Raw genomic sequence first — 18,151 nt, forward strand, 5'->3', positions numbered from 1 at the left:
GGATCAAAGCATAATATTTTCACTTTTTTGTTGTAGTGGTGATTATTTGTTTGCTTGTTTTTTTTTTCTTATATCTTTTTTCTTTTGATCTGATTTTTCTTGCAGGAGGACAAATATGGACATATGTTTAAAAGAATTGTATATGTTTAACATATATTGGATTGCTTGCAGTCTAGAGAGGAGAGAAGGAAGGGAAAAAAATGGGATACAAGGTTTTGCAAAGATAAAAACCATCTTTGCATTTGGAAAGACAAAAGGCTATTTTTTAAAAAGAATTGTTTTGCTTGGCAGAGAAATGATTAACAATATAAGAAGCAATAGTGAGGTTAAAAAAAAAAAAAAAAAAAGGATTTAGACAGAGAAAAGGCTACTAGACTTGGCCCCAGAGGGCAGCAATAGAGCAAAGGACAGTTGTCAAAGAGAGTCATATTTTAACTTAGTGCAAGGGAAAACTTCTAATCATTATAAATATTCAAAAATTGAATAGGTTGCTTAAGGAGTTAATGTTTTCTTTTCCCTTTTCCAAGAAAAACTGGATGACCACTTGCTATGGATTCTGTCAAGAGGATTCTTTCTCAAGTCTAGACTGGACCAGAGTTTTCTTCTAATTGCCAAGATTTAATGACTTCATCTATTACTAACAGCAAGTATACAAATAGGATATTATTGGTCATCAAAAAGATATTTGGGTAACAAAATTGAAAGTCAGATAGTTCTAGTCTTAAATTGTGCCTCTAAAATCTTAAAAGATCAAGAGGAAGGTACTATTGCCATTTTGGATAGGTACTTTATTGAAAGTTTATGGGATGAAAAAAAATGACTAAAAATCAACATTGGCACAGCAGGATTATTGTTAGCATCAATGGGAGAAATCACCCCACTAGTGACATCAGGAATCCATTCATGTAAGAAGGAAAAATCTAGGAATAATAGCCTCATTTGAAAGCTTCATCATCACACAAAACATTGGCTCACATTTTTTCTTATACATCATATTCTCCCTGATCTTATCCTTCTCATCTTCTCCCAGTGTTCTTCCTTTGTCTTTACAATGGAGCCTTAATTTTTTCTCCCTCCTCATTTTTGCAAGCTGATGCATAAGTTCTATTTAGACTGATTATTCTATTCTTCCCTTATTAACAAGGCCAAATAAATGAAGATAAGTAAAAATGTAATATTCAGTTGTTGTTCTGTTCACTTTGCCACAGCTGGGTTTTGTTTTTAGGTGGTGTATTTCTGGTTTGTGAACAATGATAATCAATGGAAAACCAACTAGACCTGGAAGGTAAGGATTCAAGGCCAAAGACGGAAAAAAAAAAAAGTCAGAGTCAATATGGTAATATTGACAATAAGGTAAAGAGCACTGGGCTAGAAATCAGAAGGCCTTGGGTCGTTGTCACAGCTCTGCCACTCAATAGTTAGTGACCTTGGGTTCTTCCTTTTGAGAATTCAATTTCTTCCCCCCACCCTGCCTCCCAAAAAAAAAAAAGTGAGTGAGATTGGCTGATTTCCAAATGCTTTAAAACTCAAGGATCTGTGCCACAGAATCAGAGTTTGAATTGACCTTAGAGGTCTTCTAGACAATCAAATGTGCACCTGAACATGAACTCTCAGTGAAATCTTCTGAAAGTGTCTATTGAACATCCATTTGAAGACTTCTAGTCATGAAAAATGCACTACCCCTTTATGGTGGCTACTTCTAAATAGCTCTAATTATTAGGGAATTTTTCTTATAATTAATCAAAATCTGTCTCTAAAGCTTCCAACGATCCTTTTTGTTGTTTTTTTTTTTTAATTCTGTCCTTTGGAACCAAGTAGAATAAATTTATTGCTTCTTCCATATGACAGCCTTTTGGATTTTTTTTCCATATCCAACAAATGAACAATTAACTAGTTACTGCACGATTGATATATTAGAAAATTATGCAAACAAAGAGCTGTCCGAAGTCCAAAGAGACAAAATATTTCCCACTAGAGACCAGGGAAGATTTCTTAGAAGAGATGGCATTTGAATAGGGCTTTAAATAATGGATAACTATTCAAAAAGCAAAGAAGATAGGAGGAAATTTAATATCTATAGTATACCATGGCCATGGAGAGAGCAAAGCAATCAAACCAGCAATGGATTTTGAAGGATGTCATGAGAAGGGATTGAAACAACTCAAGATACAATGGGGACTCACTGCAGACTTTTGAGCTCTCTTGAAAACTTGAAGATTGTGGCTGTTTCCCACATAGTGCCAAATCTTTTTCTAGGTTAAATATTAGATTAATATTTAATAAATATTAAATGTTTTCTAGGTTAAATATTCCATCATGTTCTATGATCTTCATGTTCAACTTTTATTTCCCAAATAAAATATTTATCTGATCTACAAGGCAGACAGATAATATGTTGGGCATGGAGTCAGGAAGTCTTAACTTCATATCCCAACTATAACTGGATTATTTTAGTATATCACTTAATCTCTTCCCACCTCAGTTTCCTTATCTTAAAATGGAAATAATAATAGCACCAACCTCACAGGCCACCATAAGGGAGTAATGTGTTTTCTAGGCTAGATTCAAATGGATGTTCAATAAATACTTTCAGAGGATTTCACTAAGAAATCAAATGAGATAATATGCAAAATGCTTTGCCAAACTCAAAGCACTACATAAATGCTTTGATTGTTATTTGATTATGATTATTATTACTACCAATAACTGTAAGTCCTTATGGTGTTTTTCTCTTTTCTTTCAGGCTAATTGGGTGATAATATTTTCCTTCACATTGCTCATCTTTAAATTAACTTTATTCTCTAAACTTGGCACTGGCCTGCTGGCAAATGAATTTACTTGAATTTTTAATGTTCTCTTTCCTCCTTCTGCACTCTGATCACTGGGGCACCAAAAGTTAAAATAATATAAGCAATTTTGGTCCCCCTTTAATCTCAAATTCATCTTGCATAGTTGAACTAGGATTCTGGATTTTTGTAGCCCTAAGATTGGATCTGTAATGCCTCCATCAAAACTAAACAATTCCCATTTCCCATTAAACTACACTTAAGTCTAAAAGTGACTATAGAAATTAACTCTCTCATTTTGCAAAAGAGGAATTTGGGATCTGAAGAAAGATGTTATTTTCACCAGGTTACTCAGGAAATCTGTAATAAAACCAGGATGAGCTTATTAGATCTGAGATGTCCATGCTAGGTCTTGCAACCATGGATAGTACTGATGCAAAGTTCTGAAGGGGGGAGAGAGGGGAGGGGAAAGGGTGGAGAATTATAAGTCAGCATTTTAGAATTTAGCTCAATGAACTTAGTTTGGATAAAGATTCTCAATATCAGGAAAATTCTTTCACTTCTAAGTATAATAGGTTTTTATTCCCCCAAAACCATAAGTCAATGCCTGGTAGTGAGTCAGATATTAACTCTTTCAGGTCCATTGCTCCAGAATACTGTTAGAGTTAATGAAAGGAAAACCCTCGTGGAATCCTCAGAGTATTTCCATCATTTGATCTAAATTATAAAGGAAAGAAAGCCTCTCACTAAACTTCCATAAGTTTCAATATCATCATGGAGAATCTAATGTAAAAAAAGGAGGCAAGACATGATGTGGAAAGGATGATTCTGTCATCTTTAATTTAGGAATCATTAGCTTCTGTTGAGGCTTAGCTCATGTATTACCTCCTAAGAAGTCTTTCTTGTTTACCCTACAATTCAGTACTATCTCCCTCCATTCTCAAATTATCATATAGACATTCATGTCTTAGTGTGGGATATTTCTCTTTCCTCCATTCATATAAAATATACCTTCTTTAAGGGCAGCAATTGTTTTTCTTTATTTGTTTTGTGCTCAGTGCTGATACATAGTAGGAACTTAAATACTTATTAACTGAATGAATGAAAGTGAAGTAAACTGAGATCTTTTGGATGTCCCGATCCCCTTCTGGGGAGCTCCCAAATCCTGGAAAAAGCATACCTTTCCCAGACAAGCCATTCCCAAGTTAAGTGATTTCATTCAATCAGAGATCTTGGTCAAATCACCCTTGATTGAAACTGAGATCTTTTCGGGATGGCACAGATCTCCTTCAGGGAGTTCTCAAACTTTGGGAAAAGCCTTTAAACTCCCAGTTAAGTGATTTTATTCAATTAGAGATCTAAGCCCGGAGCACTGACAACATTGAAGGAATATCATTCAATTTTGAATGCAAGCCCAAGCCTCAGATAGCTAATAAAAAACAACTCTGAACAACGAATTTTTGCAGAAGTCTGAAACAGGATTATGCTTGCTAAGGAAGCTCTTTTCTTGGCAAAGCTGCCTGCCAGGACTTTTGCCCGCTGTGAAGATATTCTCTTCTCAGTGTTGTTAACTTGTTATCTCCCTGACAGGACCTTTTGCCATTAAGGAGCTTGTCTTCCTAGCAAAGCTGACTTCTCATTGCCAAACTCCTAATGAGAGGAGTTTTGCCAGCTAAGAAAACTTCCTTCTTAGTGAACAATAAAATTCCACTTTTTGCCACTCAGATTTTCCAGTTTGTGAATTCTTTTGAATTGGACCTGCGCTGACCAAAGGAGATTCCCTACTCTAATTCTGGAACCTCTTCACTACCATTAGCCTCATCATTTGCACCTCACCAAAAGCATGCATTTTTTCTCTGATGGCATTATATGTGTTCATATTCTCCTGAACTAGGTTGATTTAGAAAGACAAGCGTTCCTATTTTACATATGTATATATCTGACCAAAAAAATTTTGATACATTGTGGAGACCAAAGGATCTCAGAAACTGACTTCTATCTAGGGCAAGAGTTTTTCACAGTTTTTTGTTTGTTTTATTTTACTAATATCCTCCCCCTTTGGCAGTTTTGTAAAGCCTATGCATCTCTTCTTAGAATACTATTTAAATGCATAAATATAATATTAAAATTACAAAGGAAACCAATTATTTGAAAAACAAAGATTTGCTTTTTTTCCCTCTTAAGTTCACAGGACAGATTCTTTTGAAATGTACTTTGTCTTAACTGCTACCTTTTTCTTCAAGACTCAGGTCAAGTATCAACTTCTCCATGAAACTTTTCCCAGTAACCTTAGCCACTTCCCTTTCCCCAACTTTCCCTTTGTTTTTCCTTTCCCCCATCTTATATAGTCTCAGAGACAGAGAGAGAATTCAATAATACTGATGGACATTTTTGAACTTCTGATAACCATTAATGGATTCTATCACTTTGTGAAGCAATCATTTTTGTTCATTATTTTTCATAAATTTAAACTTGTACTATATATATATATGTATGTATACATATATATATATATATATAGAGAGAGAGAGAGAGAGAGAGAGAGAGAGAGAGAGAGAGAGAGAGAGAAACAGACAAAGATTAAGAGAGAGAGCCAGAGAGAGGAGAGATGGAGCAATTGAAAGTCAGAGACAGAGACACAAGAGGCAGAGAGAGAAAGAAGAGAGAAAGACACAGAGAGAACTAGCAAGAGAGAGAGAGAACATAGAACGAGATTTAGAGAAACAGAGAGAAGAGAAAGAAAAAGATTGAGAGACAGAGAGAGAATGAGAAAAAGTGAAGAGAAAAAGAGAAAGAGATTGTGAGATGGAGACAGAGACAGAGAGTGAGAAATGGAGAGGGGGAGAGGGAGAGGAGGAAGAAGGCGAGAGAGAGAGAGAGAGAGAGAGAGAGAGAGAGAGAGAGAGAGAGAGAGAGAGAGAGAACAAGAATCAATCATATAAGTTTGTTTATTAGAGACTGTTATGGGAGCCACTTGCTAGTGGCTGCTGGGGATCTAATTCTGACCAGCAGAACAGATCCTTTCATGTGAGAGGATGATGATAATACAGGGAGACAGAGAGGCAGTTGCATTCTCTGATCTCTCCTCTTTCCTCTTGCCTCCAATTTCATTCTCAATTCTACAAGCAACATCTGCATCAGTAAAGGTTGATTTGCAATTCCTTCAAGTGTCTTATGATTCACAGCTGTGGGGGCTTTCAGAGAACTGACCTGCCACTTAATAGTACAATTCCCTTTAACCCTTTACAGGCTTTCTAGGTTTCACACTTAGGGGTGGTCCTTAACAAGAGACAATGTTACATTATGGATAGAATACTGAAGACAAGAAGACCTTAGTTCAAATTCTACCTCGGATACTTACTAATATGTAGCCTCACTGTGGGTCATTAACCTCCCTGAGTTTCCTCAGTTTCAAAATACAGATAATAATGCCTGTAGTGTGCTTGCTTTACAAAATTTTTGTTGTAGTTGCTATTGTTTTGAGGTGGTAAATGTAAAGTTCTTTGCATACTTTAAAGAGTAAAAGCCAAGTATAATTACTCTTTCACTGAACCAGTATTTATGAAGTTGCTGATATTCTAAAAGAACATTGTTCTGTGTTTTGGAGTAGAAACAAATGTAAATTAGTCATGATCTTTGCCCTCTTACAGCTTGTAATATAGCAGCCTACTGGCTGGAAAGTAAATGGTATTAATACAGGTTTAATGACTGACTGACAAAAGACATATAAAGTACACAAGGTATTATACAAGGGAAGGATTCTTAGGGACTACACTCATATTTCTTGAGAATCCTAAGAAAACAAGTGTTCTGCTAGTATGAAGACATACAATAGAGATTTAACTCTACTTTCCAATTTGATGATCCAATGCCTATAGAGCCCCATAGACTCTTTGTAAATATAGGTAACTCTCTTTTATATAAATGAGAATGAAGCTTTCTATTTCTTCAGTAATGTGAATTCCTAGAAGAAGAAATTCTCTTTACATATGGAGGTCAACATCTTCACCTCTTGTTTCCCTGACTTTCTTCAAAACTCAGATTGGATCTTATCTTTTACAAAAGGTATTTCTTGATTCCTGGCTGCCTTTTTCCTCCACCAGAGATTACTTACATTAATAATTATTATCATTATTACTATTATTATATAAATAGGATTATTTTATAATATGCAGTATAAATAGGAAGTAATCTCTGGTAATATAATATATATGTATCTATCTATAGTTTTTTTTTATATGCTGTCTTCTCTATTAGAAAGTAAGCTCTTCCAGGGCAGAGAATGCTGTTTGCCTTTTTTTTCTGTATCCTCTGCAATTAGCACAGGGCTCAAGATTATAGTAAGGCCGTCATTTCCAAAATATATAGTGAATTGATTCTATAAGAAATCAAGCTATTTTACAATTGGTAAGTGGTCAAAGGATATGAGCAGACAATTTTCAGATGATAAAATTGAAACTATTTTCATTCATATGAAAGAGTATTTCAAATCACTATTGATCAGAGAAATGCAAATTAAGACAACTCTGAGATACCACTATTCACTGTCAGATTGGCTAAGATGACAGGAAAAAATAATGATGAGTGTTGGAGGGGATGTGGGAAAACTGGGACATTGATGCATTGTTGGTGGAGTTGTGAACGAATCCAACTATTCTGGAGAGCAATCTGGAATTATGCCCAAAAAGTTATCAAACTGTGCATACCCTTTGATCCAGCAGTGCTATTACTGGGATTATATCCCAAAGAAATACTAAAGAAGGGAAAGGGACCTGTATGTGCCCAAATGTTTGTGGCAGCCCTGGTTGTAGTGGCTAGAAACTGGAAAATGAATGGATGCCCATCAATTGGAGAATGGCTGGGTAAATTGTGGTATATGAATGTTATGGAATATTATTGTTCTGTAAGAAATGACCAGCAGAATAAATACAGAGAGGCTTGGAGAGACCTACATGGACTGATGCTAAGTGAAATGAGCAGAACCAGGAGTATAATGATCCTGTATTCAACTTCAACAACGATACTGTATGAGGATGTATTCTGATGGAAGTGGATTTCTTCAACAAAGAGATCTAACTCAGTTTCAATTGATCAATGATGGACAGAATCAGCTACACCCAGAGAAGGAACACTGGGAAATGAGTGTAAACTGTTTGCATTTTTGTATTTCTGGCCAGGTTTTTTCCTTCTGAATCCAATTCTTCCTGTGCAACAAGAGAACTGTTTGGTTCTGCACACATATATTATATCTAGGATATACTGTGACATATTTAACATGTATAAGACTGCTTGCCATCTGGGGGAGGGGGTGAAGGGAGGGAGGGGAAAAATCGGAACAGAAGCGAGTGCAAGGGGGATAATGTTGTAAAAAATTACCCTAGCATGGATTCTGTCAATATAAAGTTACAATTAAAAAAAAAAGATATAGTAAGGCCTTAATAAATGCACAATAGACTGATTGAAGGCCTTAGGAAATTGCTTGACTCACTGAGAAGTTAAATGGTTGAGTTATTCAGAATGAAACAGCCAGCGTGTATCAAGTAAGATTGGAACATAGATATTGGCTCCAAGTTTAGTTGTGTGTATTTCATGTTTTCTCCTGGATAGAGCACTAGGTCTGCTGTCAGGAAGACTTGAGTTTCAAATCTGACCTTTGATACTATCTGGGTGACTTTGGATAAGTCACTTGCTTCTGTTTTCCTCAGTTTTCTCCTCTATAAAATGAAGCAGAAAAGGAAATGACAAATCACTCTAGTATCTTTGCCCAGAAAATCCCAAGTAGGGTCATGAAATGTTGAATATGACTGAAATTGAATCACATCAAAAACATAAATTTTATTTTTTTAGTTAATTAAAACTTTTTATTTTCAAAATGTATGCATGGATAATTTTTCAACATTAATCATTGTAAAATCTTGTGTTACAATTTCTTCCCCTTCCCCCCACTCTCTCCCCCAGATGGCAAGTAATTCAATATATGTTTAACATGGTAAAAAAAATATGTTAAATCTAATATACACATACATACTTATATAATTATCTTGCTGCACAAGAGAAATCAAATCAAAAAGGAAAAAAATTAAGAAAATAAAATGTAAACAACAACAAAAAGAATGAAAATGCTATCTTGTGATCCATACTTAGTTCCCACAGTCCTCTTTCTGGGTATAAATGGCTCTCTTCATCACAAGATCATTGGAACTAACTTGAATCATTTCATTGTTGGAACGAGCCATGTCTATCAGAATTGATCATCACATAATATTGTTGCAGTATACAATGATCTCCTGGTTCTGCTCATTTTACTTTGCATCAATTCATGTAAGTCTCTCCAGGCCTCTCTGAAATCATCCTGCTGATCATTTCCTATCGAACAATATTAGAACAATTATAGAACAAATATTATTGTTCTATAATACTATAACATTTATATACCATAACTTGTTCAGCCATTCTCCCACTGATGAGCATCCATTCAGTTTTCAGTTTCTTGCCACTACAAAAAGGGCTGCCACAAACATAAAAACATACATTTTAAATATAAAAGTAGTGACAACTCAATCTATCCCACTTCCAGTTGTTTTGGAGGGTCCCTTAGACTAGAGACTGCATCTTCTATTTTGGTTTTGACCCATTCCTCAAGATCTATTTCACATCTCTCCAATTCCATGAAGCTTTGCCTGATTCTCTCAGCCAGAAATGATCTTTCCCTCTCTGTTTATTCTTGAATTATGTACTGACAAATACCGTCTGTATGGGTTTGTTTGTCTTTTTACCATTTGCAGTTTTGCTGTTTTCCACATGGTGAGAACAGATGAAGTCCTCACTGCTAATCAGAAAAAAAAAGGGCTTTGTTGTATCTTCAACTTGGAGTTATGGTGACAATCAAAATGGAGCTGAACTGTGTCTCAGGGAACAGCCAAGTCTGAATTCTCACTAAAGGAGACTGTATGTGGGATATTCATTTAAGTCTGTGATTTCAGTCTAATTGGTCTCAATAATAATGCTCATAGCAATTAATGATTATGGGTTTGGCTCTCAATAGTATGTTGATCAAAGTAAATGGAACAGATTGGCTTCCTCTGCTGTGCTCTACATTTATCCCCACTTCCATTCCTCCTACTCCCCATCCCACCCCCAGTTCTCCACTCTAATTTCCAATCCTCCTTGTTAGGGAACACTGTCTACAAAGAGAAATTATTTTGCTTCAGAAAAGTATTTTCAGAAAAAAAATTTTTTTGAACTTAAAAAAAAACCTTTCTAATTGGAAAGAAATTTAATTTCTTAAGGCAAAATAGTATTTTTAAAAAACATAAACATGTAAAAGTGTAGATTTTAAGTGGTGATTTCAATGTAGACAGGTTCTGTTTTTTGCTTTGTTTGGATTTGGTTTTGATCTTTCCAACCCTGTAGAGCTCAATACTTCATATTTATCAATCAATTACCAAACATTTATTGAGTGCCCAAGTACTAGGCACTGGAAGAATCAAAAGTAGACAAGAAAGAATCTTTGCTTACAGAGACTTTCTTTCATCCTAAAGAGGACTATAACTCTTTGAAGGGAAAACTAAGACTCATCTTCCTGGGTTCAAATCTGGCCTGAGACACTTAATTAGCTGCATGATCTTGAGCAGGTTACTTAATACTAATTACTTCAATTTCCTCATGTATAAAGCGAAGAGAGAAATGGCAAACCATTCCAGTATCTTGGCAAAGAAAACCCCAAAAGGATTCACAAAGAGTTGGACACAACTGAAAAACAACTGAAAAAGCAAAAACTGTACCTCTGGGATTCTATACAATAGAATTTATATAAAGACTATTATGTGCTAGATTTAGTACTAAGAAAGCTCTTTACAATGACAATCTCATTTGGTCTTCAAAATAACTGGGGATAGGTGGTATTATTATTCCCATTTTACAGATAAAGAAACTGAGATTAGAGGTAGAGGTAAGTGTTTTCCCAGAATCACACAGCTAGAAAGAGGAGGAAATGTGTTATAGTTAGATTAGAGTGCTGGACCTAAAATCAGAAACTCATTTCATTGAGTTTAATTCTGGCTTCACTGAATTTATTATGAGACAGCTAGGTGGCATAGTAGATCAAGTGCTTGATCTGGAATCAGAAAGACTTAAATTTGACCCTACATGCTTACTAGCTGGGCAAGTCACTTTACCCTGATAATGAGATGGAGAAGGAAATAGCAAACAACTTTAATATCTTTGCAAAGAATGCCCAAATGAAGTTATGAAGAATTGGACATGTCTGGAAAATAGTAGTAGTGGTAATAATAATAATAACAAAAATAACAACACATACAGAGCTTATGATGTGCCAAGCATTTAAATTATAGTCTCTTTTCATTCTTATGATAATCCTATGAAATAGATTTTTTCCTCTTTTTAGAGATGAGAAACTGAGGCAAGAAAAGGTTAAGTAATTTGCCCAAGATCACAGAGTTAATAAACATCTGAAGTCAAACTCAAGTCTTCTGATTCCAGAACAAGCACTCTATCTATTGTGCCACCTAGCTGCCTCATAATAAATTCAAGATAATTTGGTTATAATAGAGAATAATCATCTTGGTCACAACCACCAAATCTTTATCTAAGATGGGTAGAGCTTTTCCCAACTGAAGAACTACCTCCAAATGCTAGTGCATTCACTTGGAAGGTTACTTTTCATCTCTTTTAGATATTTGTATATAATTATATGTAATACATATGATCTGTCTCCTATCACATAGCCATCCTGGCTAAATATTCCTCTCAGGATTCTAGGGATACTCTACAGGATTTGAGATATGTCTTTTCTAAGCCATCGGCTCAAACCCTCACCATTTGTGACACCTTCAGTCATACTATTTGCTGCCAATGACTAACATATCCTAATCCCCTTTAAATTCTTACCATCAATTAGCTGTTTCAAAGAGATAGTTGACTTAAAGATGTAGCGAGAAAAAAAGATAAAAATACCCCTTCCCGTACAACACATGCCCTCTATGAGGGGCCAATAATTCTCTCTTCCTTCCCAGATTCAGCAGAAAGTGGGCTGACTTAGCACAATTTCTAAATAATACTGAATCCACCAAATTCACATCTAGAAGCAGCATGACTATCAGATAAGTCTTTGACTCAGCTATAATTGGGCAGGTTCTTATAGGTTACTCCTTCTTATTCTTTAAAATATCAACTCTGAACTGACTACAAAATCCAGATGCTGAAGTGTCCAGATATCCAGAGATTCAAACTCTTGACCTTTTAAAACTCACAGATCAGTCTCCAATCTATTTACCTAAAATGGAAAAAATAAGTACAGAAAACAAAAGCAAAACAAAACAAACAAACCTGAGGCAGTTTTAAGGACACATATCCATCTCAAAAAGAAAGAGATCCAAGATGCTTCCCTTTATATAGATATCTCTACCAAAATCTAGCATTAAAAAAGACATAAGATCATTTGAAAGTGCTTCCAGTTCCATTTCCACAACTGATACCAAATAAACATGCTTCCAATCAGCACGTGGTAAGCAGACCAGAAAATTTCAAACTGCATATGCAAGTCCCAATGTCTCTTCGAAACACTTAGTTTATCATAACTCGGCAAGAAACTCAGCCTTTCTCAAATGGAGAATTTGAATCAGAAAAGCACATCAATGCATTTTAACCATATGATAATCTCCTTTATCCATATATGTACTTGCCATTTGTTCTTCTCAAAGAAGACCAATGACATGAGGAGGGTGATGTCTTGATTTGCAAAGGAATTGAATTTAAGGGAAGTGTAATGATGTGCAAGGTCACGAGCCTGCCTCCCTCCTCCAGTCTTCTGGGTTCATTGGCAAGATATAGATTAGGACTATTGGAGATGGTCCTGAATGCAGTAAGAGATTTTGGGCTTTTATAATTTAAGATTTTTCCCAGGTCTCAGTGTGAAACAACATGCATTCAGTGATTAAGGCTGGTAAGAAACAAGTCCAAAAGTTGCCTCTTCAAAAAAGAAAAAAATCTGGGAGAGGACAACCCTTTAAGATTTCTGGCCAAAATAGCAACAATTGCTCTTTATGCTCACTGTGAGCAGCTACTCTTAGCCAATAAGTGAGAGCCAGACTGACTTGGGTTTAGGGCATGGTCAGCTTGCTCCATTTGAATCCCAATGGGCTTTTTCAAAGCCTAGTTTTCCAATGCTGTTTTTCAAGAAATATTAATTGAAAGTACATGAGCATTGTTTTTCCTGATCTATATATGTACTTATGATTAATATTTTTATTATAATATTTTATCATAGGCAACTAAGTGGTGCAATAGATAAAGCTTTGGGCTTAGAGTCAGGAAGTCCTCAGTTCAAATTCAGTCTCACACACTTCCTAACTGTGTGACCCTGGGCAACTTACTAAATTTCTTCATTTGTAAGATTAGGAAAATAAAAATACCTACTTTCTAGGATAATTGTTGGGACAAAATGAAGTAATATTGATAAAAAACCTTTGCACATCTTAAAGCACTATATAAATGCTAGCCATCATCATTATAATTGTTCTTTCCCTATGAGAATGTGAACTCTGAGAGTAAGGCTTTTTTCATTCTTTGTCTTTGTATTCCCCCAAAGCTAGCCCAGTATCTGTCAGAGGGTAAGCACTTAATGTTTATTGCTTTTGCTTAATAGCCTGGTATTCTCAGAGCTGAACAGGATAATTATTTCAATCATGTTACCTGCCCTGCTTATGACATGTCCCTGCTTACATGTCCATGCTTAATCAGAAAGAAGTGTGCCACCAAACTTTTTGTAATTGAACATTATTTCCTCATTCACAAACAATCTGGAAAATTCTGGTTTCAGTGTACATTGTGAAAGAAACAAAATTTCTTACCAAGAACTCCATTGATTCATTGATGAAAGCAGGAAAGATTTATTTTACATTTTTGCTAAAATGGGTGCCAAGGTGAGTAGACACACTTTTGGGACTCAAAGGGCAGCATTTTATTTCCTGTCTTGAAGCACAAGTCCTTCCCCTGATTCCCCATTAATTGGATAGTACAGAAATTAACTCAATATGAATTTCCATCCTTCATTACATAGCCAGTCCCTGATTCAAGGGAGCTTCCATTCTAGTAGGAGGAGAAGGTAACTGAAGAGGAGGACTAAGGGCAAAGAACAAAAGATTTTTTTCAAAAAAATTTTTTTTTTTTTTTTTTTACAAAAGTCAGTCCCTGCCCCTAAGTGTTATGGGCCAGAATTCTGAATTTGAAACAAAGGATTCTTACAAGGTACTAAGTCAGTGGAATTGATAGAGACAATAGTTATCTAATTTAGCATGGTGCTTAACAGTTCTCTAGTTCAGTACATCTCCTTAGTACTTACTATAGTTCTGCAAGATTCACACCTTTGATAAGAGAGCATATAAGCTCGGACAAACTCAGAATCAGGACTAGGGAAGACAGAGAAGTGGTGGCAGGCTGTCCTTTTGCTTCTCCACTGAAACCAAGATCCAGAAAGCTTCCAGAAAACTAACCAAGCCCAAGTAAAGGAGAGAGGACTTTGAAGGAGACAATAAAGGATTTGGACTTTTAATACCTGGCTGCACTTGTGGTGATTACTGAACTGAAAGGAAGGCTTGCCTCCAGAGACCCCAAGAAAAACTCCACAGAAAACATTACATTTAGAGACAATATTACACACCTAAGGAGCTTACATTCTTTTGGGAGAAGATAAACTTCATCCTTGATTATTCCTTGATGTCACTTGCAAGTTTCAGTTTTCTCATTTGTTTCATTTCTCCAATTTAATTTTCATAACTTTGGAAACCCAAAATGCCCATCCATTTCCTCACATTTTTCCTCCCTTTTTCTTTTTAATAATTTGGTTTCTACATCCTTTTCTAACCTCTCATATTTGGCTAATTTTTAATATCTCATTTCATAAAAGTATATTAACCCCTGCACAGATCTCCTTACACAGGATGGATAATTAATTCCTGAATTCTTTGCTCATTCTTTTGATAGAGCTGTACTAGGAATGAAACTTCCAATTGTAATACATGTTCTTTCTCTTCCTGCCAATAGCCTTTCTAGAGTCATTCTATTTTCCCATGCCATTCTGCTAGTGGTATCTAACTGTTCTGTTATGCCCTTCACTGCCCCTCTAGTGTAACTTATCCAATAATATTTACTCAACAGAATAGGAATGATCCAAATCCAGAACTGCATTTCTAGCCTTGAATTCATCACTTACTATCCTTGACTTAATTCTTCCTAATTTAGTCTTACTTCATTGAATGCCAAAATAAAAGGAATAGCCAATTGGATCAGTGCACAGGCACCCACTCACTTCCTGGGCAAAGCAGGTTTGAGAGTGTTGTCTCCACAATACCACACAAGGTTTGCTTGGGGTATGCTCATTCTGTGAGAAATTGCCAGAGCTACCCTCAATACATGTCACTACAATCCCCCGATTTTGGAACTTTCCATCCTGCCATGAGAGGAAAGCTGATTAATCTCCAGAGCTAAGGGGCTAGTGTAGTCTGGTTTATTTCTCACAGATGGGAAAGGTAGAACAAAGCACGTAAAACAAAGCACCACAATTCTCAAGAATGTTATTTGGGGAACAGGAGGAATTCACTCTCATGTTTTTCTATACCCAAAAGGAATGGTACTATCTGGGCACAGGGCAACCTGTAGCACAGACATAGAAATTGCTATTTGTTCATACTTTTTACAGAGTATTTTGCCAATTCTACGCAGGAATTGGTGTCTATTATTTGCCTTAAATCCTTAACTTAATTCCAAATTTTTCTAAGAGTTCCATATATTTATAACCGATTTACTCTTTGAAGTGCATTTTCTAAATGTCTAGCTGTTGCAGCAAACCAAACATTATTCCAAATTGGACAGACAGTTCCATAAAATTCTTTTTTCTCTATTAGGATACAAATACTTGTCACACCTACTTATATATGACTAGTCAAGCCTCTATAATTCTACAGTTTGACAAGCATCAAACTGAATTGTTTGTGGGATATCTTTCCCAGTAACATTAACCCAAATCTTACCCTGATGTTTCCATCCTAAGTCCCAAATACTTTTATAGCAGGGGACTAGCATTAATAACCTCCCCACCTCACAGGATTGATGGACTCCTTACAGAGAACCCTCTCAGACACTGGGTAATTTGGGGTCCATTCACCAATCAGTTCCAGTTCCTTCCCTGCCAAATGGGCCCCAAAATCCTTTGGGATGTAAGGCAACAATCTTATTTTTTGAAACTACCTGCTAAGAATGAGTTGGGTCATCCCACAGGTTCCCATTTGGAAGGGGCTTGGGCTGGTTGAAGATACAGTGAGTTGAGTCAGACTTCTGAAGCTGGTTAATGTATATATCTAGTGCTGGTCATTTGAAGCAGAATTGCTCAAAGTCTAAAGGAAAACAAACCTAAGAGAACTAGAGAGAAAGTACAAAGAGCAGAATCCTCATTCTTGGGAGGTGTGCTTATATTTTCCCTGAAGATTCTGCATAGCTAGTTAAGCATCATCTCTTTTAAAACAGATTACATTATAATCCAAAAGAAATTTTGAGAAAAGGGGGAATCCCATCAGAATAACAGAAGTATTCACAAAATTTTTCAGTAACAGGTCTCATTTACCTGTCAAAAGCAGGATACTGAGATAGAAAGATTAATCTAAAACTTCTACATGAAGTATATGTGAAAAGCCTTCTACTGGTATTTTTTTTTAAAAGATATTCCCCCCGTTTGCCAAGGTCTGTTGTAGGATAGACTGGGAAAGGCCAATATAGATTAGCCAGCAGCTTTTCAATATAAAGTATTCAAAAGAAAGCACTATACAACACTATACAAACAAATGTTATTTCCACATTAGTACCAAACTTAAATAAAAGTGACTTACCCATTGTTGCAAAATATTCCATGTTTACATCCCTCTAAGAAAACTTGAGTATACTAAAATCCTCTTCTCTAAACCATACAAAAAATAATTTAGCTTCAGTTTCAATAATAAAATAACTTTCCATAAACAATTGTATCAATTGTTTTTACATTTACATAAGGTTCTTTAAGGATTTTCTTTCATACAGACATATATATCTAGCAATAGATAAATGACTAAACTCTCTACCTAATTATAAGATATAATAACTACATATTTTCAGATCAAAAACAGCTAACTATTACATACTTGAATTGTACTTATGGCTTTTATTGACCACGTACTCTGATTATAGAAATTTGCTATAAGAGGAAAAAGCAGGGGACTGATTATAATAGCTAACAATCCCACCTTATAGCCAACTCAGGAATCTGTTTGAGTAACTTAATGGTATTTCTCTCAAATGATGGATTACTAGCTTAATTCAGAATAATCATTCCCAAATTCAAAACTCAAAACAGTATCAGTTATAACCCCAAGAGATTTCATCTTGATAGCAAATTTCACTAATCAGAGGTTTTAGATCATAATCCCATGTGCCTGCATAGCAGCACAGCCAACGCTAGATGCTTGGACAGTAGGGTTGAAATCCTCTTCTAAGTACTTAAGAAAGCACATTTGCTATCATATTCATTAAACAAGGAGACAATAATGCACTTAATATTGTTAGATACTTTGCTGAATGGGTTTTGAAATAACTATTTTCATAGAATTTGCAGTTAACCAGAAATCTAACAAAATTCTCTTAGAAATCCCTTGCATTGCTAAGTGGGTAGAACCTTTGATATAGAATCACAAAATGATTTTACCTTGAAACAACCACAGACTTGAAAAATAAAAACATTCAGTTATTAATACTGTGTAAATGTAAGCTATTCCTTTAAACAATAGAAGCAATGTTAAAGTGGGAAGAGGCAGAAGTTGGGGACAGAGGAGGGGAAGGAAAGAGCTGCAGTGAGTGGGTTTTCTCACTTTTAGAGAGTGCACACCCAGTGACAGAAAGGTGGACTAAGACTTCACTTGTCCAACTCAACAGATCATGCAAATAGCTAGTATACAGTTTTCAATCCTAAATTTCAGATTAACTGCCAAAAGTCCCAATCAAAAACCTTCAGAAGCTTAAAGGTGAGACTGGAACTTTACATCCAGAGCCAAGCTTTTTCCAAACCTAGCAAGTTCACAAACCAGCAGAATGGACCCAAGAGCATCGGCTCAATCTACCTCCATGGTCCCAACCTTTGGGGAGGTGGTCCAGTCTGAAATCCAAGTTATGTCAAACTCCTGAGACCTACCCTCTGTAAAAGTCTTCAACAATTTCACCTTGCCATGCTTTATCAGGAATCCCAGTTATGACTCTGAGGTTAAATTTCCCCACAAAATCTACTTATGGACCATTTCATGGCTGCTGCCTTCCTTTGGGTTAGT

Source organism: Antechinus flavipes, chromosome 1 (assembly GCF_016432865.1).
Source record: "Antechinus flavipes isolate AdamAnt ecotype Samford, QLD, Australia chromosome 1, AdamAnt_v2, whole genome shotgun sequence".
In the NCBI taxonomy this organism is placed as follows: domain Eukaryota; kingdom Metazoa; phylum Chordata; class Mammalia; order Dasyuromorphia; family Dasyuridae; genus Antechinus; species Antechinus flavipes.